A 20163-nucleotide genomic window follows, 5' to 3' on the forward strand; every position below is an offset into this window, starting at 1 on the left:
CCGGAGCCCCCGCGCGTCCGGGAGACCGGCGAGTACCCGATGTAAGGGCCGGCTACCTGTTCCCTGGGACAGAGACTCCAGGCTGCGGCACAAGGATGCTCCGGCGCAAAGAAAAGCCCCAAACCCCCAACCCAAGCAGCACTGGGCTGCCAGAAGGTCCCTCCGGGCCACTGGGCGCCCACCAGGACCGGGAAAAGTTTCCCGGGCAGAGCCCGCCGGGGCTCCCGGTGAGGGCGGCGATGCCGGTCGGGACCGGAGCGCGCCCCGAGCCGGCCACAGACCCCCGCCCCGGCCCTCCGCCCGCATGCTCGGTGGGCAGCGGCACAGCCCCGCCGCCCCGGGCAGCCCCGCCCCGGCCCCGAGCGGCGGCGCCGGGGTCCCTCCCAGCCCGGCTTTGTCCCGGGAGGCGGAGGCCCGGTGCCCGCCCCGGCGGCAGCTCCCCGCTCACCAGGCTCCCGCGGCGGCGGCGGGCTCCGCTCGGCTCCGCGCTGCGCCCGCCACGGCCGCCGCCGCCAGCGGGCGAGTGGCGAGCGGGGCCCCGCGTGGGCCGGGGGGCAGCGGCCGCCCCGCCCCGGTCCCGCCCCGGTCCCGCCCCTCGGGCACGGCGTGGGCACGGCCCGGGCGGGAGCGGCGCCCCCCGCGCGTCCCCGCTCCGCACAAAGCGCCCTGCCCGCGCCCCGCCGGGCGTACGCGGCTCGCAGCCGCATCCCCGCGGCGCTCCCGCACACAGCCTCCGTGTCGAGACATCCCGGCGGGCATCAGCCCCCGGGGCGTGCAGACACCCGGCAGCCCCGCGCAGCTCCCATAGGGTCCTACGCACGAACCCACGGCGCACCCCGACACCAGCCTTGAAGACGGTAGTGATCCGGCTGGAAGGCACTGGGAGCCAGAGGGTTCAGAGGGTTCATTCATCTTCGTCGAGCTGGCCAGACAACGACACGGTGAAGCTCATCTCGAAGGGATGCTGTGGAAGAGAGAGAAGTTTACCGCAACTGAAATCAGGATTTGAACCCACTGTGCAAAAACTGCAGATAGCATCTCGGGAAAATCTCAAACCTCTGCTGATGTGGGAGTCTGGGCTTCATTAAAAGGGAACAGGATGAGATTTTGTTCATTGTAGTGTCTGAGCTATGCTTTAGGGCAGGCTGGAAAAGGAGTAGTCTTCACTTACCCTGGTACTTGTGCTGTGGTGTGTAGATTTGAGCATCTAAATTCTTCGAAACTAGAAAATACCAAAACAGTTCTCCCCCTGCTCCGCCCTGATCAGGGCCTTAGTTCAGTTCCTTGCTTAAGTCACTGCTCCTTTAGTGCAACAAAGCATTCCTAGTCTCATACATAAAAGTGGATTAAAAAGGCAAATGGACTTGCATAATGGAGAATCCAAGCCCCAAATAATAAAACAGAAACTGGAAATATGCACAGCACTTATAGAAAAAAAAAAAAATCTTTCTCAGGAACAAATCATCCCAGTAAATTCTTCCCCTTCAGGGAATTTTGGCAGTAGCACAGTTTGCAAACATCCTGGCTGGCTGATCTTTTGCAGTTGTGTCTGTCTGCTCATGTTCTCTCTTCTTTTTTGATCAGTTATTAAAGTAGTTCAGAGACCCCAGAACTCCTCCACCTAATTTGCTGTATTGCCATGAAGATATCTGCTTAACAGCCTCCCGCTTCTTCTTTCAAGCAAACCACTCACAATCAATTTGCTGCATCTTTTTGTGTGCGGGATCCCAGTGCCAGCACGCCCAGTCATACAAGTAAATTATCTCTCAGAAATGCTATCACTATGACAGAAACTTCTCTCCTAGCATAGATCAGCACATCTATGGGAGGGAAAAATGAGCTGGGAAACCAAATGGCCCAAGTTTCTGATATTTTCTCTATTTTAGAAAGTTTGAAGGAAAGAACCCAGCTCTAATCAGCCCAGATGAGGTGGTGGCTGCCCCTTGGCTAACTCTGGAGTGTGGTAAACTTCTTCAAATTCAAGTACCTGAATTTCATACCTGAAACTTTGAAAAGGGCCTCCACTCTTTTCAGTAAAAACACTATAATTTTCTCAGCAAGCCTTCTTAGTGAAGAGTCAAGGACAGCTTTGAGAAGAAAAAACCAGATTTAAAATTCATGCTATGTTCACAGTGGAACAGCACTAAACTGAGTGAATTCTCCTGAGATGTTTATCCCAAGTAGGAAAACTTTTCCCATGCCAGAGGCCTTGGGATTACAGGATAATTAAAGTTTCTTTTTTCTAATGAAGTCAGCCTGTTAATGCCCAGAGATTTCAGTAGAAAATTGAACAATCTCTAGTTTTTATAAAATGGTTATTCTGTAAGGTCCAAGACCAAGCATGATGGATTTTACATGTCTGTAAAGTCACGTGGCTTCCCCAGTACAGTATTCATCATTGCCCAGTTTTGGTATTTTCTCAATGTCCAAGAAAACTGGCAGAAAAGAAGCCCTCTCAAGTGGAAAGCCGTACACAATGCCTGCTATGATATGGCTACATATCCTAGCCAGCCATATGTCTCCCAGTGTATTGTTTTCCAGAACACTGTCACAGCAACAAGGCACATGGCTCAGAGCAACCCTGACAGCACAAAGGGAAACTTTAGGACGACTGGAGCTTCAAGCACCATCCCTCACTGGCAGAAGGGAGACCATCACTGAGTCTTGTTTTCAAAGTGTCATCTGTAAGAGTAACCCCTTGGAACAGGCAGACAAAGAGGCACAAACCCACAGTGAGTGTCTCTGTGGGCAGACAAAAGAACCAAAGCTCTCTGCAGATGGGTTCAGCATCCCTCATGACCAGCAAAGTTGCCCAGTTACCAAGATTGCTGGTGCCAACAGTGCTTTATACTCCAAGAGACTTAAAAATACCCAGCAACAGGAAAATTGTGATACCTTTTATCACAGTTGTGATACCTTTTATGGTCTACATTGTGTGGTGAGCAAATGAGAGTTTCCGCTTTTGTTGCACAGATCTCCTCCTGGATCTCGTGTGTGGAAGTGAGGTGACACTGTCTGTGCTGCCACCGGTTTGCCTGTTCATATGCAGCAAGAAAAATGCACCTGTGATACAGCCAGGGGCAACCAGTGCCAGCACCTACTGCCTGTGGGGTGCAAGGGCAAAGGGGCACCCTCCAGCAGGCTCCTGGGGATGTGAGCACCTGGTGCCAGTCAGAAGTTGCTTGAATCAATGTCTCTGGAAGCTGCCTCTCCATGCACTACAGACCCTTTGCCTGCTCCAGAGGTTGGTGGCTTTGTTCCTGTGCCCGTTTTCCCCTCCAGTGCAGGAAGAGCAGATTAAAAGCATCAGCCATAAAGAATGAAGGATGTGGTCTCTTAACCACCCTCCATGGGAGTTACCCTCACTGCTAACATCTGGAGGCCAAAAGTATGAACTCTGTAGGACCTGTGTACCTTGTAGGACTGGAGGGAAGACCTTAATTGCTAATGCAACCCCGTGTGCAGGCAGCAGCCTCCCATCCCACCCTGGCTGCCTGCCGGGACAATCTGCAGATCAGGATGCCAACCAGCGACAGGCACCGCTGTTCCTTTGCTCGGGGCACTGTGTCAAAGGGGGAGCTTGGTTCTCCATACCCAAGAGCAACAGTGACTGTTAAGAAATCGTGGGATAATAGCCCTTTTGATGGATGCTCGGCTTGCACTGTTGGGATGCAGCGGTTGTGGTGGAGCTGGGAAGGGGGAGGGGGCAGAGAGGCATATGACAGCGCTGATAACAAGTGGGCTTTGTATCCTGTGGCCAGGGACTCCCACAGCTGCTCCAGTCCCCGCTCTCTCCTGAGGTAGTTAGGGTGGAAGAAGAGGCTACAAAAGCTCCAGCAAACGAAGATGACATAGATAAGATTTTCATGATTCAGTCTCTGCTTCTCTTTAAAAGATGAAACTGTAGCAGAGCACCTCCTCCTTCCATTCAAGCAAGGTCTCTAGAGGAGAGACTTCTCTGAGCTGGTGGTCTGTCTGCTGCGGTTCCTCCTGGAACAGGGAATGCCCTCAAGTGGGTCCGTCCAGCTCATTTCCTTTCCCTGTGTAGATGGTGAATACTTGGAGCCCATGCTGGCCAGAGCCCTCATCTGCTTCTTGCCATCATTCTAAGGGTCTTGGTGATGCTGATGTAGAATCTGGTGGTAACCTGGAGCATCCTCTTGGAAAAGGGTAGGGCAGGTCATTGCCTCCAAATTAGCCTGTCCCAGTGATCTCTGCAAGAAAAGGAACAAACCTGGAGGTGGACACCATGACAGAGGGTGAGCCATGGGAGCACACAGCATCTGACTGACATTAACTCTGTCTATCCCTGGTTCTACATCAGCTGTCATCACTTGATGACAGCATCTTTTTTCTTATGATGCATATTCTCTGTGGAATGGGAGATAGTCATTATGGGAGTTGGCTACAGATTGCCAAGCAAAACCAACTCCCTCCTCCCCCAGCCCTCTCTCCCCACCACCACCAAAAAAAAAAAAAAAAAAAAAAAAAAAAAAAAAAAAAAAAAAAGCGAAAAACCCCACTCCAAAAAAACGCCAAAACTACACACGCTTTGTTACAGTAATCCCTGTCCCAACAGGAGACAAGCACACACTCCCAGCCGGCGTGTGTGGCTGCTCTTAGTAAACTTTGGACAGCTGGGGGGGTTGGAGATGGGATTAGCTAATAAAATTCAGGCTCAATTAGCAAAGGAAACATGGAGATTCCAGCTCCCGTCGGGACAGATCCGGGCAGGATCCCTCCAGAGGGTTAATCACAGATCAACTTGTACTTCATTCACAAATAACCAAGCTGCCTGCGTGTGCCATCACCTACGGCTGGGCTGCCGTTGGAGTGGGAATGCTTGCCATTGCCAAATACTCCCTTAGCCCTTGGACCCGGCTAAAACCCGCTTTCCTGCCCATGGGCTGGGAGAGGGAAGGACTAACCGCATCGGGGAGGGAGAGCAGGCATGCACGCAGGTGCAGAGAGCTGGCAGCCAAACAAAGGGAGATCGCAGGAGCAGATAGGGGCTCTTGCAGGATACAGTCACGGCTTTCTATGAGCAAGACCAAAGGCAAGGGGAGGGGGGCAAAGGAGAGGGTTTCTCGTTGATGAGAAGGTGCCGAGATGCACCAGCAATTCGAGACCAGTGCTGTGTTTAAAACCGGGACCCTTGGGCAGGGCTTTTGTTGTCAGAAATGCTCTTTACTTGGCCAGATGGGAAAAGCAGCAGGCTCACTAGGATGCTGGGGCATTTATCAGGACAGACTCCCAAGCACTCCTGAGCACCTTGGGATGAAGCAGGGCCCACATCTCTAAAGAGCTTAGTGAGCACTAGCTTCCAGACTTCCCCTGAGTTGAGTCTTCTTGAAAAGCTGAACCAAATCCTCATGGACGCCTGCTGAGCATCCCCAGCCTCAGCCGGTTCCTCATTTCCAAAAGTTGTCCTCAAATCTCTCATCCTCGGGGTGTTTTAAAGACACATGGCTCCTGAAGAGCCCAGACTCCCTCACCAGACAGGCCTCTGCTTGCAGAGCTGGTGAACCGGTTCCCAGGGTGCAAGTTGCATGGGCATGCTCTCCCACGCATGGATGGGTTTTGCACAGCCCTGCTGGAGACTGGCTGCTAAACACTGGCTTTCTGTGGAAAGCACTTGGAAAGGACGGGGGAGGCCCTAAAACACTTGGTGCTCTGGGAAAGGTTGTTTCTGAAGACTGGGCTGATGACTGGCAAAGGGCAAGATGTTAATTGATTTTTCAGACCAGTTTTCAGTCAATTCTTGAATCTGAAGACAGGAGTCAGGAATCAGACCAAAGAAGGGTAGTGAGGGACAGGGCTTGAGCCAGGCAAAGCAACTGACCCAGGAGATGGAGCGAACCAGGTTTGCTTTCCCAGCCTTCCTTGGATAGAGTAGCAAATGTCTCACAGAGTAAGGTAATAGTCCTTGACCAGTGCCAGGCAAACACAAAAAAAGTGTCAAACACCTCCACAGGTGTCAGATTGGGAGGCAAACCCACCAGCTCCTTCCCAGTTTGGTATCTGGGACTCTCACAGAAGAAGCAGCAGCCCCTGGCACCATGGAGCACCTTTGTGGGAGCCAGCAAACACCACCTTGTCCTCATGTCAGAGTAGTCCAGGGTCTGACACTCCCACCACAGCCAGAAAACATAGCTAGGCCTGGAAAAGCCATTGGCATAGAAGGAGCAGACACACAAGCACGAGGCAAAGTGGGAGCACGCACCGCTGATTTCTGTCTCTCTCCAATGAGACTGGCTTTTTTCCTTGCTCCTCAGCAGTGTTTGGTGTTTGCAGGCACTGGGAAACATTTGCTCCTTGCACTCCTTCCAATGGAGCGTGGGAAAAGCTCTCACCCGAAGCAAAAAATCATGGGAATTTGCTTTCAAGTCTATTCTTCTCACTCTCTTTCTCTCCAAGTGAAAAGCCCTGAGCTGGCTTTTTTTCTTTGCAAGGCAAGTTTTCTGGCCAAGGCAAACTGGTGTTTGTCTCTCATGTTGTCAGCAGAGTGACAGGCATCAGTATGATGAGGGGCAGTGGCAAATCAACCAGGACAGAGGGAGTGGCAGCAGGCTGAACTAGGCTTGTGTGCATCTTCTTCCCCCCTGCTTTTAGGTAAGGGAGACAGCATATTTCAGCTTCGGTAGAAAGAAATAGGACTTATTTTGAGAGGCATTTTATTCCCAGAGGATATATCAAGCCCTTGGTTTGATGCTTGGCTCACTGAGCCAGGCAAAGAATAATGGAAAATTAGCATTGAAAAAAAAAATTTGAGGCGTCCTCCTCTGCTTCCTAGATCTGGAGTGAATAGGTAGTGAGCAGAAATAGAAAAGGATCCTCCAGTGTAAGGAGCAGGAGCAGAGTTTCTACCATCCTTCATCCATGTGATGGATCTGCCCAGTGAAGGCAGACCCTGTGCCAGCACCTGACACACACAGGCAGCAAGTGCTGTCAGCCCCGTGTGCTGAAATCTCCAGAGGGCTGGGATGGAAACACACACTAGTCCGGCTGCCCACCCCACCAAAGAATGTCTGACTCCTCTCCTGGCCTCTCCACCTGCCCAGGAGGCCTGCTATGTGAGTCTGCAGGAGGGCAAGTGGCTTTGGGCAGCCTATTTGCAATGAGGCTGGGATGATAAAGCGAGTCAGGGAATTTTCAAGCAAGAGGAAGAGGCAAAGACATGCACCTCCTTGTCTTGGGGACTGGAGCACTCCTTCTCCAGAAAACAAGGCTGAAGGACCCAGCAAGCATCTGCAGAAATCAGGAGATCATGTCAAACCTGAAGAAAACGAAGCCCTCAGGTAGTCCTGATTGCTCCCCCAGGGCAGGCTGTCACTGCAGGGAATGGGCTCCCTGTGCCCAAGGATGCTGCTGAGAGAGGAATGAAGGCACCCTGCCCTCTTGCCTCTCCACACAGCCCTCTCTCCACTATTACACGGCAACCCTGGGGAACATCAAAAGGACAACTGTAAACCCTGATACGACCCAAGAGACCCACTCTATGCCCGTGTAAAAGAGTGAGAAATACCCTTTATACCCTGAGGTCCAAGGCAGACCTCTTCGTCTTTCATACTCCATCCTGAAAGTAACCTGATGCTCTCAGCTATTTTTCTTGTGTGAAACTCCCTCCGCAAGAGGTGCTTTAGGTGAGCAGCTGCAGAGACAGCCAGATCCCAGAGGAGGTGTTTGCTTTCTCCATCTTCCACACTCACACACCCTCTTTTTAATTGTTTGCACATCAAGAAATGACTTGCCGTATTGCAGTCTCCCAAAGGGAAGCAGGCATTGAACTCGTAACCTGAAACTGCCTCTCAGGGAGACAGCCAGCACCCACCTCCCTCTGTTCCCACGTCCCCTCCCCTGCTCATCCCCGCCTGAGCAGCAGCCACGTCCTCCCCTTGCTCTGTTCAGCTCTTCAGCAGCTACACCCTTCACTGATAATGAGCACAGAGAAAGAAAGCACAGAGCTGCCATTCAGGGCCTTTCTCAGACACCAAAACATCTCTGTGCATTAATAACCCCTTTCAAAAGCCCCTTCCTTGCACACATCCCACCCTCCCCCTCTAGCCCCCGATGCTTTTCAGGAGCCACTGTGATTCATCTGAGGTGCGAAACAGCACGGTAAAATTTTAATACAGCCTGAACATGATGTGAGAGCGCTCAAGTGCCTTTTAAGCAGCCTGCCTGTTTCCAGCGGCTGCTTTGAAGGCAGGATCGCTTCAGTGCTGTGTGAAGAGCTTCAAAGAGAATATTTGGGACTGATTTTGACATGACTCAGAGAAGGCAGGAAGCCTTCTAACACTGTTCCCTCAAAGGATGAGCACCAGCAGAAGCATGTGCATGCTCTCACCATCCCTCCCTGCTGGGGGTTGGCCCAGCTGGACCATGTGGGAAGGCCTGGGAGGACCGGAGCTGTGTGTACCTATAGGACACCCACCGAGTACTGTGCCCATGTCCCCATCTCCACAGACTGCTGTGGGAGAAATTTCCCTGACCATTGGTTTTATTGCATGCTAATAGCCTTGGGACCAATAGTCTGCCCCCATCTGTGACTCCAAGGACCAGAAAGGAGGGGAGATGCAGATAAAGCATCTCCATGCCCCTGGGTATGTGTGATCATCGAAAAAATATGAAAATAAGGCAAATCACTGGATGAATCCAAACAGAAAGAGATGCTGATAATACCCAAGGACTTCTCTACAGCCAGTAAACAGAAAGGAAACAAAACCAGTGTACCAGACAGTGGGAATAAGACGTGAGTGAACACAAGGCAACAGCAGAGGCAGAGGAGGGTAATTCCCAGGAGAGGCTTTGGAAACTTTCATGAGCCAGCAAATATCTCTCAGCTTTGCTGCTGTTCAGTGTTCCTTGGGTCCCTGGGCCTCTCCAGACTGGCTCTCCTGTAAGGAAATGCTCTGCACCTGGAGACTGTCATACTCAGCCTGGGGACACCAAGGCAAAGGAAGAGGTTGAACTCCACATCTCCAGGTGTCATGCCAGCTGGTGTCCAGCTGGCAGTTCCTGGTGATCTTGAATTGTCTCTGCCTCCATACCACAAGCAGAACACCAACTAAAACCACCTTGTACCAAGTAGGGGGATCTGAGCTGGAACTGAAGAGCTCTCACGGGTGCTTCTCAGACCATCCATTCCCATTTACTTGACAAACTAGCCCCAGCAGTACACACAGCCCAGGGCTGCATCTGTGCTGACACATCCTGAATGTTTGTGGTTGCTGAGAGAAGAGCAGCAGCTGGAGCACTCAGCCTGTCTGTCAGGGAGCAAGGGCAGGGAACATCTCACCCTAGGCTGTACCTAGCCTAAAAATCCCCAAAGGGGGCTTTTTTAGAGGAAAATCAGAGGATTTCAGAGCTAAACTGTATTTGCCAGAGATTTGTCAGACATGCCTCCTAGGACATTTTCAAAATGGAGCTCTCCAAGTCAACTGGGAAGTGACTAAGGCATGTATATTGACTATATCAACCTTTGACCAGAGTTTGCTCTGGGAGCGAACAGAGGCACCATCTCACCTGCAGTAGGTGAGATTAATGCAGTCATCAACCACTTAGCCTTCAGCAGGACTGGGCCAGCCCTAGAAACACATCAGCAAAGTGCCTGGGTTGAGGATGAATCTTCTTATGCCCAGTTTGTGCCTCACAGCTGCAGGAAGATGCAAGACAGAGGTCTATCTGCTTTCTGGAAGTCTGCTGCTCCTAAAAGGTTGCAGTCAGTAGTACCTGACAGGAGAATGGAGACAATGGAATGCAAACTGTCTTCGGTGCAATTTCAGCAAACAGTGAAACTCAATTAGCTCAATTAGCTAATGGACACACTGAGTGAGTGTCGGCTGACACACCCATGAGCATGGGGCACGGCTGCAAGGAAACGTCAGAGTCTGTGTGCTCAAAGCCACTGTCTGAACTAGGAACGACAGGGAGAGAAAGTAGGCAGCAGCCCTGGGAGGGAGGGGCACAGGGGATGGCTGAGCAAAGGGTGGTGTGACAGGAGGGATGACAAAATCACCCACCTGGCATAAGCAAGGAACTGTGGCACCACTGTGGAGAAGTCCCCCAAAGCCTCCCCAGGAACTCTCTAACACACCTGTACACTCGTGCATGCAGGGTGGGGAATCAGAGGTCTGTGTGCAGCTGCAGGGCTGCAGTGGTAGGATAAATCCCATGACTGTCCCCTCTGTGGCAACAGAGGGATACAGGCTTTTATGAAGGACAGAATGGGCAAACGAGAACAGGGATTTGCTCTTCTTGTGCGAGAGCAGCTGGAATGCATGGAGCTCTGCCTGGGGATGAATAAGGAGCCAGTCGAGACTTTATGGACTAGGACTATAGGAAGAATGGGCAAAGGTGATATTACCAAAGAAGGTAAAGTCAGGCTCCTTTCAGTGGTGCCCAGTGACAGGACTGGAGGCCATGGTCCCAGACTGAGGAGGTTCCCTCTGAACATCAGGAAATACTTTTTCAATGTGAGAATGACTAATCACTGGCACAGATTGCCCAGAGAAGTTGCACAGTCTCCAATCTAAATTCTCATACATGATGGAGGCTGACCATCTGGAAGGCAGCTTTGTTATAAGAGTGACTGAGCACTGGCACAATTGTCCAGAGAGAGGCTGTGGAATCTCCATACTTGAAGGTATTCCAAATCTTACTGGACATTGCCCTGGACAGCCTACTCTAGGTGGCTGTGCTGCACAAGGGCCATTGGACTGGATGACCTCCAGAGATCCCTTCCAACCCCAGCCATTCTGTGATGGAGTGAAGCAATAACCCCTCACAGGAGGACAGTGCTGAGCCAGTTGATGCTGCTGGACAGCCACAGAGGGGAGGGACAGTACCCCACATGAGGTGACAGAGTGAACTGTTGAATGTTGTCCACCTACAGAAAAGTCACTTGAGACCTGAGGCCTGTAACACCTTATAGGCTTTTTGGAACAGAGGCTGTGATGGCTAAGGATACAGTCCAAAGGAACACAGAGGTACCAGAAGGTGCAGCATTACTCAACAGATCTTCCCCCTGAAACCCACACAGGATTCCTAAATGTTTATGCTGCAAACCAAGATGAAATCTTCCTATTTCTTGGAACAGAACCATTTGACTGCTGTGCCTCATTCCTACCTATGAACATTCGAGGTGCACAAAGGCCATAGAATCATAGAATTGTTTAGGTTGAAAAAGACCTTTAAGATCATCAAGCCCCGGGGGCTGTATTTACCAAGATAAAATCTGAATTCTCAAGAGTAGCATCAGACAAATCCAGCCCCCCTTGGTATTTTATCACTGGACAATGATTTATGGAGCAGTCTAGGAGCCAAGCCAGCCAAGGTAGGAAAAAAGCGCAAAGTTTGGCTTTGCAGCTATAGCTGACATCAAGTTGAACATCTCTCTGAAAGGTCAGCCCTGCACATTATTGCACTAGAGGCACCAGCCACCAAGTGGAATTCTCTGTTTGGTGTTGTAGCAAAAAACCCTCAGAACCAAAGGGAACCTTTAGCACTAAAAAAAAAAAAATAGAATTCCCAAAGCAAGCATCAGGGGTGGGTACTAGTCTCTTCTTGAGTGGAAGGGAAATCCTTGGTCCATCTGTGAGATTTGCAGCTGCTGACCTTGTCTTTTAGCTATGTGGGCCTGTGTCCCTCACTGAGATGGCAAAAATGTGACCGGGAGTGGCTGCATATGGTGCGGATAAAAAAAATTCCAGAGCAGCTGAGAGCTGGAATTTGCGCTATGAGTAAGACAAGCTCCTGTAAGAATGAGTTAGCAGATGTTTTAAGTGATTCATTGTCTTCTGATAACTGCCCAGCTCCAGTGGCATTGCTGGTATGTGAAAACAAGGTAGGTCTGGGTGAATCAGAGGGCCGCAGGAAGAGTACTGGTGGTAGTTCGCAAAAACATGCGCAGGTTTATTCAGGAACCAAGCTGTAAACTGCCATATTTTCCAAGGTCTGCAGTGAACTTCCTGGAAAAAATGGGTCTTCTTTGCTGTGAGATTTGGAGTGTGCCTTGGGAGAAAGCCCATTACTCCATCCTCCAAAGGCCGGCACTGGTGTGAAAGAGCCAAACTAGAAGAACCAGATTGAGCCATCTTTGTATGACACCTGCCCACCCTCAAAAAACATGTCCAGTGAGTGCTCTATGCCAGGTAGCCCTGGTACTGCCTGGATGATCCTAGGTGTCTCCACAAGATGGGTGTACCTTTTCTTTCATCTCTTGCTGACGTCCAAGACACATCTCCAGATTTTTTGGCCAGGATTTCACACCAAAGCACCTAAACAATAATTTGTTTGCATCTACAACTGCCATATTTGACATCTTGAGTACCCATAGGCTACTTTGGAGAGTACAGATGAAGGGTCTGTAGGATGAAGAAGGGAGCATGGAACTTAGTGCCAGCTCATACCTACATTGTCACTGGCTTCCCATTTTAAACCAAAGGGGATGCATTTGTCACAGAACTAAAAGGAGCCAAAACCACAGATGACTTTGCAATGCAGCTCAATGGCCTTGCATGTGTCCTAGAGCAAACTTTGTAATTATACCTTATCCTAACTACTGCTGTGGTAACAAAGACAGTAAGACAATGAAACAGGCACTAGCTCCCAGGGCATCCAGGTAGTCCAGGCCACGGGAACAAATGGAAGATTTCCCAGCCCTACTATTAAATCCCAAATTCTGGTGCTCAGGAAGCTCAGCAACAAGCTTGCAAGTTCAGACATTTCAGTAAGACTATTTCAAACGCAGTGACGGGCCTGAGGGAGGAATGCAAGGTGAGCTCTCATGCATGTGCTGCGTTGCCATTGTACCTATGAGTAACATGGGGCCACCTTGCAGAAAGAGAGGGCTGCTGTGTCCAAGTGCAGTGCAGATGTTCTTCTGATGTGAGAGAATAACCCAACTTTGGTATGGACTGAATATTTTCTTTTGCAGACCCAAGGCAGCATTGTCTGGAAGAGCCCTTCATAATCTCTGGTCCAGCCTGCCTCTGGGAGCAAGACGGTTGCCAACGCTCGTGCAAGCCAGGTGGTTTTGTCTAACCAACATGACCAAACCCCCAAAGGTCACAGGCCACCTCTGCTTGGAGGAGCAGTCCCAGGGTCGCCTCTCCAGGGAGATTTTTTTCCCTAAAACCCCAGTGCTACAGTAGTAATTTCTTGCAACCAGCTTTTTATACAAGGGAGGGAGAGGGGAAAAGCAGGGCAGAGGAAAGATCTGAGAATTAGCAAAGCTCAAACATTTGCAGGTGGCATTAGACCAAACCAACTGTATTCAGTGTTGGCTTCCAGTGAGGAGACAGCTTTTGTGATGGAAAGATAGTGATGGACATGAGAACCAACACTGGGAGAGTGAAGAGGAAGGACCCAGAGGTGGGTAAGAACATCACTCTTATTCATTGATGAAAGCACATGGAAGAAACTGGTGGCTCTGCTGCCTTTTGTGCATTTAGCTTCCACGTAAAGGTTGAATCTAGAGGTGAATATCTCACTGAAGAGATCCATTACCTCCCGCAAACCACCACCAAGATAAAAGGATGACTGCAGTCTGTCTCTTAGGCACCTACAACCAAACTCTTGCCCCAGCATTTGGCCTTAATGATGAACAGAAAGGAGTCAGAAAATGAGCAAAGATTGTGAAAGAAGAGGTTTATAAACTTTCAGCCAGGTAAAATGTGTAAGAGCTACAGCAACACATTATCAGAGAAGGAGCTGTATCCAGTTCCCAAGCCACATTCTCCAAGACCTGCTGGAGTGGAAACAAGAAAATGGCGCAGAGTGAACACAGCATGCTGTTTAAAAGGCTTGAAGTCAAGTCATAGATCCATAATTCAGTATCTAGAAAATTGACCTGCACAAAGGATTAGTTCAGGGGCGACAAGGAACTAACATGGGGATTGAGAAGTGAATAACTGCAATTTCTTAAGAATTATTTTATACCAAACCATTTAAATTTTCTCTCTCAAAGATCTTTCAGATAAAGGGTAAGCAGCAGATGTGAAACTCTTGACCTCCGTAAAGGACTTTGTGTTATCCCATTCAGGCTTCTTGTCAGAAAGGGAAATACCATCTAGATAAAGGATGGATGTAAAATTAGAGCAAATAAAGCACCTTGATCTGGTGACAAGAGCTATTCCTGGCTTACAGTCAGACTAGAAAGACATATACAGAAAGGAACTGCAGGAAAATTGTTCTGGCTTTCATACTATTCACTGCTTCCATACTGTGGGTTAGAAGTCACAATTCACTGTCTTAGAAATATTGTGGATAATGTTAAAGAAAACAAAGCCAGAGGAATGCCAGAAAGTAGATCCATCTGATGACCTTAAAGACCTGGCAAAGGCAAGATTTGACATAATTCAGATGAAATTCAATTCAAGTCACGTATAAAACCCTTTGAAATTGGATCAATCTGCCACAAGGAGAGAATGGGACGTGGGATCTTCTGATAAGAAATGCTCTGGATCAAGGGGCTGAGGTATGACAAGGCCAAATACTGGGTCCTACATGTCAGTCAGAACAGATTTTGGCCACTTCAGGGATCTGCTTTGTAGAGGCCTGAATGGAAGAGGGACAGAAAGATGGCTAGTATCCAAGGATGATCTCCTACAAGCTCCAGAGCAATGCATCCCAATGAAGAGGAAGACTGGCAAAAATGCCAGGAGGCCCATGTTAATGAATGAGGAGCTCCTGGACAAACTCAAACTCAAACCCTGCTGTAGGGAGGCTACAGAAAGTGGCAGCAAGGCCAAGTAGCCTGGGAGGAGCACAGATAAATTGCAGCCAGGATCAGGTTAGAAACTGCCCACCCTGACATAATTAAACCTGACCAGGGCGTCAAGGGCAACAAGAAGAGTTTGTATAGGTACATCATTTAAAAAAAAGAAGAATGGGAGACTTGATTACCTAGGACATAAAGAAGGTTGAGGTATTCAATTATTTTTTGCCTCAGTCTTCACTACCAAATGCTCCAGCCACACCAACAAACTTGCAAAAGACAACGACAGGGATTGGGAGAATGAGGAATTACTTGCTGTAAGAGAAATAATTTGAGACCATCTCAGAAACCTGAAGTTGCACAGGTCCATAGGACCTGATAAGATATGAGTCCAGAGGGAAGTGGCAGAAGAAGTGGCTAATCTTCTATCTGTCATATTTGAGAAGTCATGGCAGTCTGGTGAAGCACCCACTGACTGGGAATGGGGAAGAACTTTTTTAAAAAGGAAATAAGAAAGACAAGCTTCTCAGTGTCACCTTGGTGCCTGGCAAGCTCATAAAGCACATCCTCCTGGAAACTATGCTAAGGCACATGGAAAATAATAAGGTGATTTGTGACAGTCAACATGGCTTCAGTAAGCAAATTGTGCCTGACAAATTTGGTGGCCTTCTATGAGAGGGTTACAGCATTGGTAGCTAAGGGAAGAGCAACTGACATCTTCTGCTCAGACTTGCAAAGCATTTGATGCTGTCCCACAAAACATAATTGTCTCTTAACTGGAGAGATGTGGATTTGGCAGATGGACAACTCGGTGGACAAGGAATTGGCTGGATGGTGGCACTTAGAGAGCTGTGGTCATCTGTTCAGTGTCCAAGTGGAGACCAGTGACAAGTGGTGTTAAGTGGTCTTAGCTGGGACCAGAGCTGTTTAATATCTTTGTCAGGGATCAGTGGGTTCAGGTGCATTTTCAGCAGCTTTGCTGATGGCAACAAGCTGTGTGGTGTGGTCAACATAGTGGAGGGCAAGGATGCCATCCAAATAGATCTGGACAGGTTTGAGATGTTCAACAAGGCTTAGTACAAGATCCTGCAGCTGGGTTGGGTCAATCCCAACCACAGATACAAGCTGGGTAGAGAATATATGGAGAGCAGCACAGAGGAGGAAGGCTTGGGGATTTTGGTGGACAAAAATCAGAACATGATCTTCAATGTGCCCTTGTGGCCCAGAAAGCCAACTTGTCTTGGGCTGCATTTAAAGCAGTGTGGGCAGCAGGGCAAGGGAGGGGATTCTCTGCCCCTGCTCCACTTTAGTGAGTGCAGTGCTGCATCCAGCTCTGGGACCTCCAGCATGAGAGGGACATTGACCTGCTGGAGCAAGTCCAGAGGAGGGTCACAAAGATGATCAGAGAGCATCTCTCTTGTGAAGACAGGTTAAGAGAGCTGGGGTTGCTCAGCCTGGAGAAGAGGAGACTTTCGGGAGACTTTACAGCAGCTTCCAGTATCTAAAGGGGCCCACAAGAAAGCTAGAGAGGAATATTTTACAAAACAATGTAGTGGTAGAACAAGGGTTAATGATTTTACACTGAAAGAGTGTAGGTTTAGATTAGATATTAGGAAGAAATTCTTTATAGGGAAGGGGTCACAGCACCAAGCCTGCCACAGTTCAAGAAGTGTTTGGACAGTGCTCTCAGGCATATGGTGTGATTCTTGAGGTTGTCTTGTGCAGGAGCAGTAGCTGAACTGGATAATCCTTGTGGTTGCCTTTCAACTCAGGATATTCTATGATTCTGTACTGTGAGGGTGGTGAGTCATTGGAGCAGTTTGCCCAAAGAATTTGTGAATGCCTCATCCCTGAAAGTGTTGAAGGCAAGATTAGATGGGGTTTTGGGCAACCTGGTCTAGTGTTAAAGGTTCCCTGCCCATGGTGAGGGAGATTGAAAGTAGATGATCTTCATGGTTTCTTCCAACCCAAAACACTCCATAACTCAATGAAATAACTCCATAACTCAATGGGATCAAGATGAAGTTATCTCTCCAGCCACAACTATTAGAATAAATTCCCATAAACTACAAGTTTCACAATTTCTCACCCTCTAGAAGAGGCACAGGGCACCGCTGTCTCCCACCCAGGGCTTTCTCAAAGGGAAAGGTTTAAGAAGGTCTTTTCTACTGTAACCTTGGCCATACGTCCAGTGGTTTGGCCCACAAAGCCAAAATCCCAGTAAATTCATAAAGGCACATGAATAAGCCATCTGTGCTTTGGTTTCAGGTGTTTCAGCCCAATGGGAGATCAAAGTCCATGCAGATGAGTCACATTTACAGTGTAACGTGATGAACCTCCATCATGGAGCTCTGCTTCTGCCTTGCCAGTTGCAACATGCTCTGCAGCCACAAGCATAAATCTTTGCCCTATAGCTTGCAAGATCTCTGGCCCAGGAACTGGACAAACATGCAGTTTCCACAGCCAGACACAGCTTTAACTGCTCTCTTATTCCTGTCTGAAAAGGGCTGCACCTCCAAAGAGGTGCAGCATAAGAGCTTCACGTCTAAATTACTCTCAACCATTTCAAGACTGAGTCAGAAAAAAATAAATATAGCTGCAGAAATGCTTTTTGTATCATTCTCGGGACTGAAAGCAGCACTGGGCAATCTGGCAAGTCCAAGTGCAGCAGTTTAGAAAGTGAGAGAGGTTAACGGATGAGTGAATACCTGGGGGGCATCTAATAAGGCTTTCAACAACTCATTCCCAGGATCCAGTTTGAATAGTGTTCAGATTCACAGCTGGGCTGCAGAAAGAGAGCAGGAACAGTCTCACTGCTCACTGATGGATTTACTGTTCCCTGCAGGCATTATAGGGTGCTGACCCCAAACTGCAGCTCCCTCACACTGAATTTTGAGCGGGGGGGAACAGCCAAAACTGCAATGGCCACAGGCCTGGGTATGTTAAGCTACTGCTGGGTGACAGCCCTGGAGTGAGACCTGCCAGTATGGGGGCTTGCAAGGCCTTTAATGCCCAACACATTCTCTGATAACCCCTCTGGAGTGCATCCTCAGGGCTGCTGTTACCACCATGGCCAGCCTGGAAGGGGGGCAGGTCAGTGGGCAAGCGGAAGGCTAATAAATCCACTTATGGAAGTGCCATGACAAAGGCTGGCTTGCTGGGGCGTGGAGCTGCCTGCTGGGTGCTGACCACTGCTGTCTGTGCCCTGGGGAGCACACACAGATCTCTCTTCCACATTCAACCAGCCAGGGGGATCACAGACCCTGTCCTGCCTGGGGCTCATCCTTGGCCTCCCAGCAGGCACAAAGACAGCAGTGTGTGTGGCTGGGGAGGAAGCTGAGAGCTAGGCTCGGAGAAGTCCATTGCAACTGCAGCTGTTTGTGCAAGGCAGAGTGCGTTCCAGTTGCACTCACATGCTGCAGGGACCATGGCTTGAGAGCAAGGAGCATCCTCAGTGTGCGCTCTTAGAAATTGCCCCATGTGAAATGCTAAAAGCAAAAGCACCAAAACTGAATGGTCAGAACAAAATCATTCAACCTGGATACCTGGTTAAGGAAGTTTTCCTTTGGGATGGAGACTGGGGAGAGGCGTAGGCAACCAGGTCTAATGCTGAAAAGCACAGCTATTTGAGCCATCATGCTTTGCTCCCAGCCTGTAGAGATTTAGGGTTTCAAGTGAAAGGCCAATACAGATGGATAGTGGAGCTACAGAAGTGTCTAGACCAGAGGAAATTGCAGGCCCCTGAGTGCAGGTCCTGCCTGCATGGGCACTGTTCTCAGCCAGTTCCCATCTCCTACATCAGGCAACATGTAAGGGACTGCCACACTCTGCAAAGCAAATTCTCTTCAGGTGAGAGAGAGGATGAATGATATACAGCCAGGGTCAAGTATTGTGCCTGCTGTCTATCTGCCAGCCACAGGGCAACCCAGGGTAGCACAGGACATGTGCTGTCCTTTGCCATGTCCACAGACCTGGCAGCCCTGTGGCTTGGTGTCCAGCATGGGCCAATCCACTTTGAACCCAAGAAGGAATCAGGCCCAGTATAACTTGCAGGACATGCAGGCACTGTGGTGGTATGGGGGCATCTCGCCATATGCAACATAGGAAAAGCCACAGGGTCAGTGATGTAAACAGGAATTACCAGCTGCAGGCTCCTGCTGAACAGCCCTGGCCCCAGCTGTTCCCCACACAGCAAACAGGATGCTGAGAGATCCTGCTGCTGCTGAGGATCCTGCTCCCACAGCTGTGAAGGGAAGGGAGTCAGAACAACCTCCTTGAAAAGGACCTCCCTGCCCCCAAGTCTCAGTGCTGAGATCTCAGCCGACAATGGAGGGACAGAGCTACATTTGTGCAGGGAAGCTCTTCTCTCCAGACCCACATTTTGAAAGCTCAGCTGGGCCTAGGAGTCTGATCAGACTATGGATCACATAGGAAGCTGTGGAGATTGTTGTGTACATGTGTTCTTTGGCATCAGGCAGACTTTGTTCAGCTGGTGTGACAACGAGGTAACCCAAAAGCTACTGGTCGATTCATACTGATCTTGCACTGTCACCCAAGAGACACTAGTACTTGTTCAGTCTAGGGTGCCATCACCACCAGTGGCTGGAAGCAGACAGATAGAGAGGCAGGGAACAGGTTGAACACAGGAATTTTGCCCCAAATTAATTCCCAGCCTTCAGTGATGCAGGGTATATGAGGCTGGGAGGACCAACTCAACACTAAATATCTCAACATGGATTCTAAAAAAAAAAAAAAAAAAAAAAAAAAACAAAAAAACAAAAAAAAAACCAAACCAATTCTTCCTTCTTCCTTGGAATCAGTCTCAAGTTCTGACTATCCTGCCCTAGATCTTTTCCAGCTCAAATTAGCTCAAGTCCTTCTGCTGCTCTTCCAATTTACATTGGGATGTTAAAAAATAGTAATAAAATGCAAGCCAACTCAACCAGGCCTGGATAAAGTTTCCATCACATTCTTAAAGAGATGACTGTAACGATGTAGGAAAAACTAAATCACAGCCTTGGAGAAGTAGGAAATGCCAAGTAAGGTGGCTTTTCCCACTCAGTAGCTAGGGCAATGTGAGAAGGAAGGCAATTTCAGCCAGACTATTTTATCTCGGAGGCCAGATGGCTTTAAATGCTTCCCCAGAGCTTGGAAAGGGCCAGGCACTTCTTTGAATTGCTTTTCATACCACCTCATTAGAAAGTAAAAGGGAAGAAATGAACAATCTATAACTTTGTGGCAAGGGGAAACAGCTCTGTTAATCCCATTTCCTTCCCTGAGCTTACTCAGGGCAGGTCATCCAGCATCAGGGCCACATCACCTAATCTGCTTATCATCATCCCACAGTCAGGAGCCTGGGCACCAGCCCAAAGGGCACATGCATCCTCCTGGGCATTATTAATAAATTCAAAAGCCCCAGGTTTTTAAACCTGCCTTGATGCATA

This window comes from Sylvia atricapilla, chromosome 4, assembly GCF_009819655.1.
Source record: "Sylvia atricapilla isolate bSylAtr1 chromosome 4, bSylAtr1.pri, whole genome shotgun sequence".
In the NCBI taxonomy this organism is placed as follows: domain Eukaryota; kingdom Metazoa; phylum Chordata; class Aves; order Passeriformes; family Sylviidae; genus Sylvia; species Sylvia atricapilla.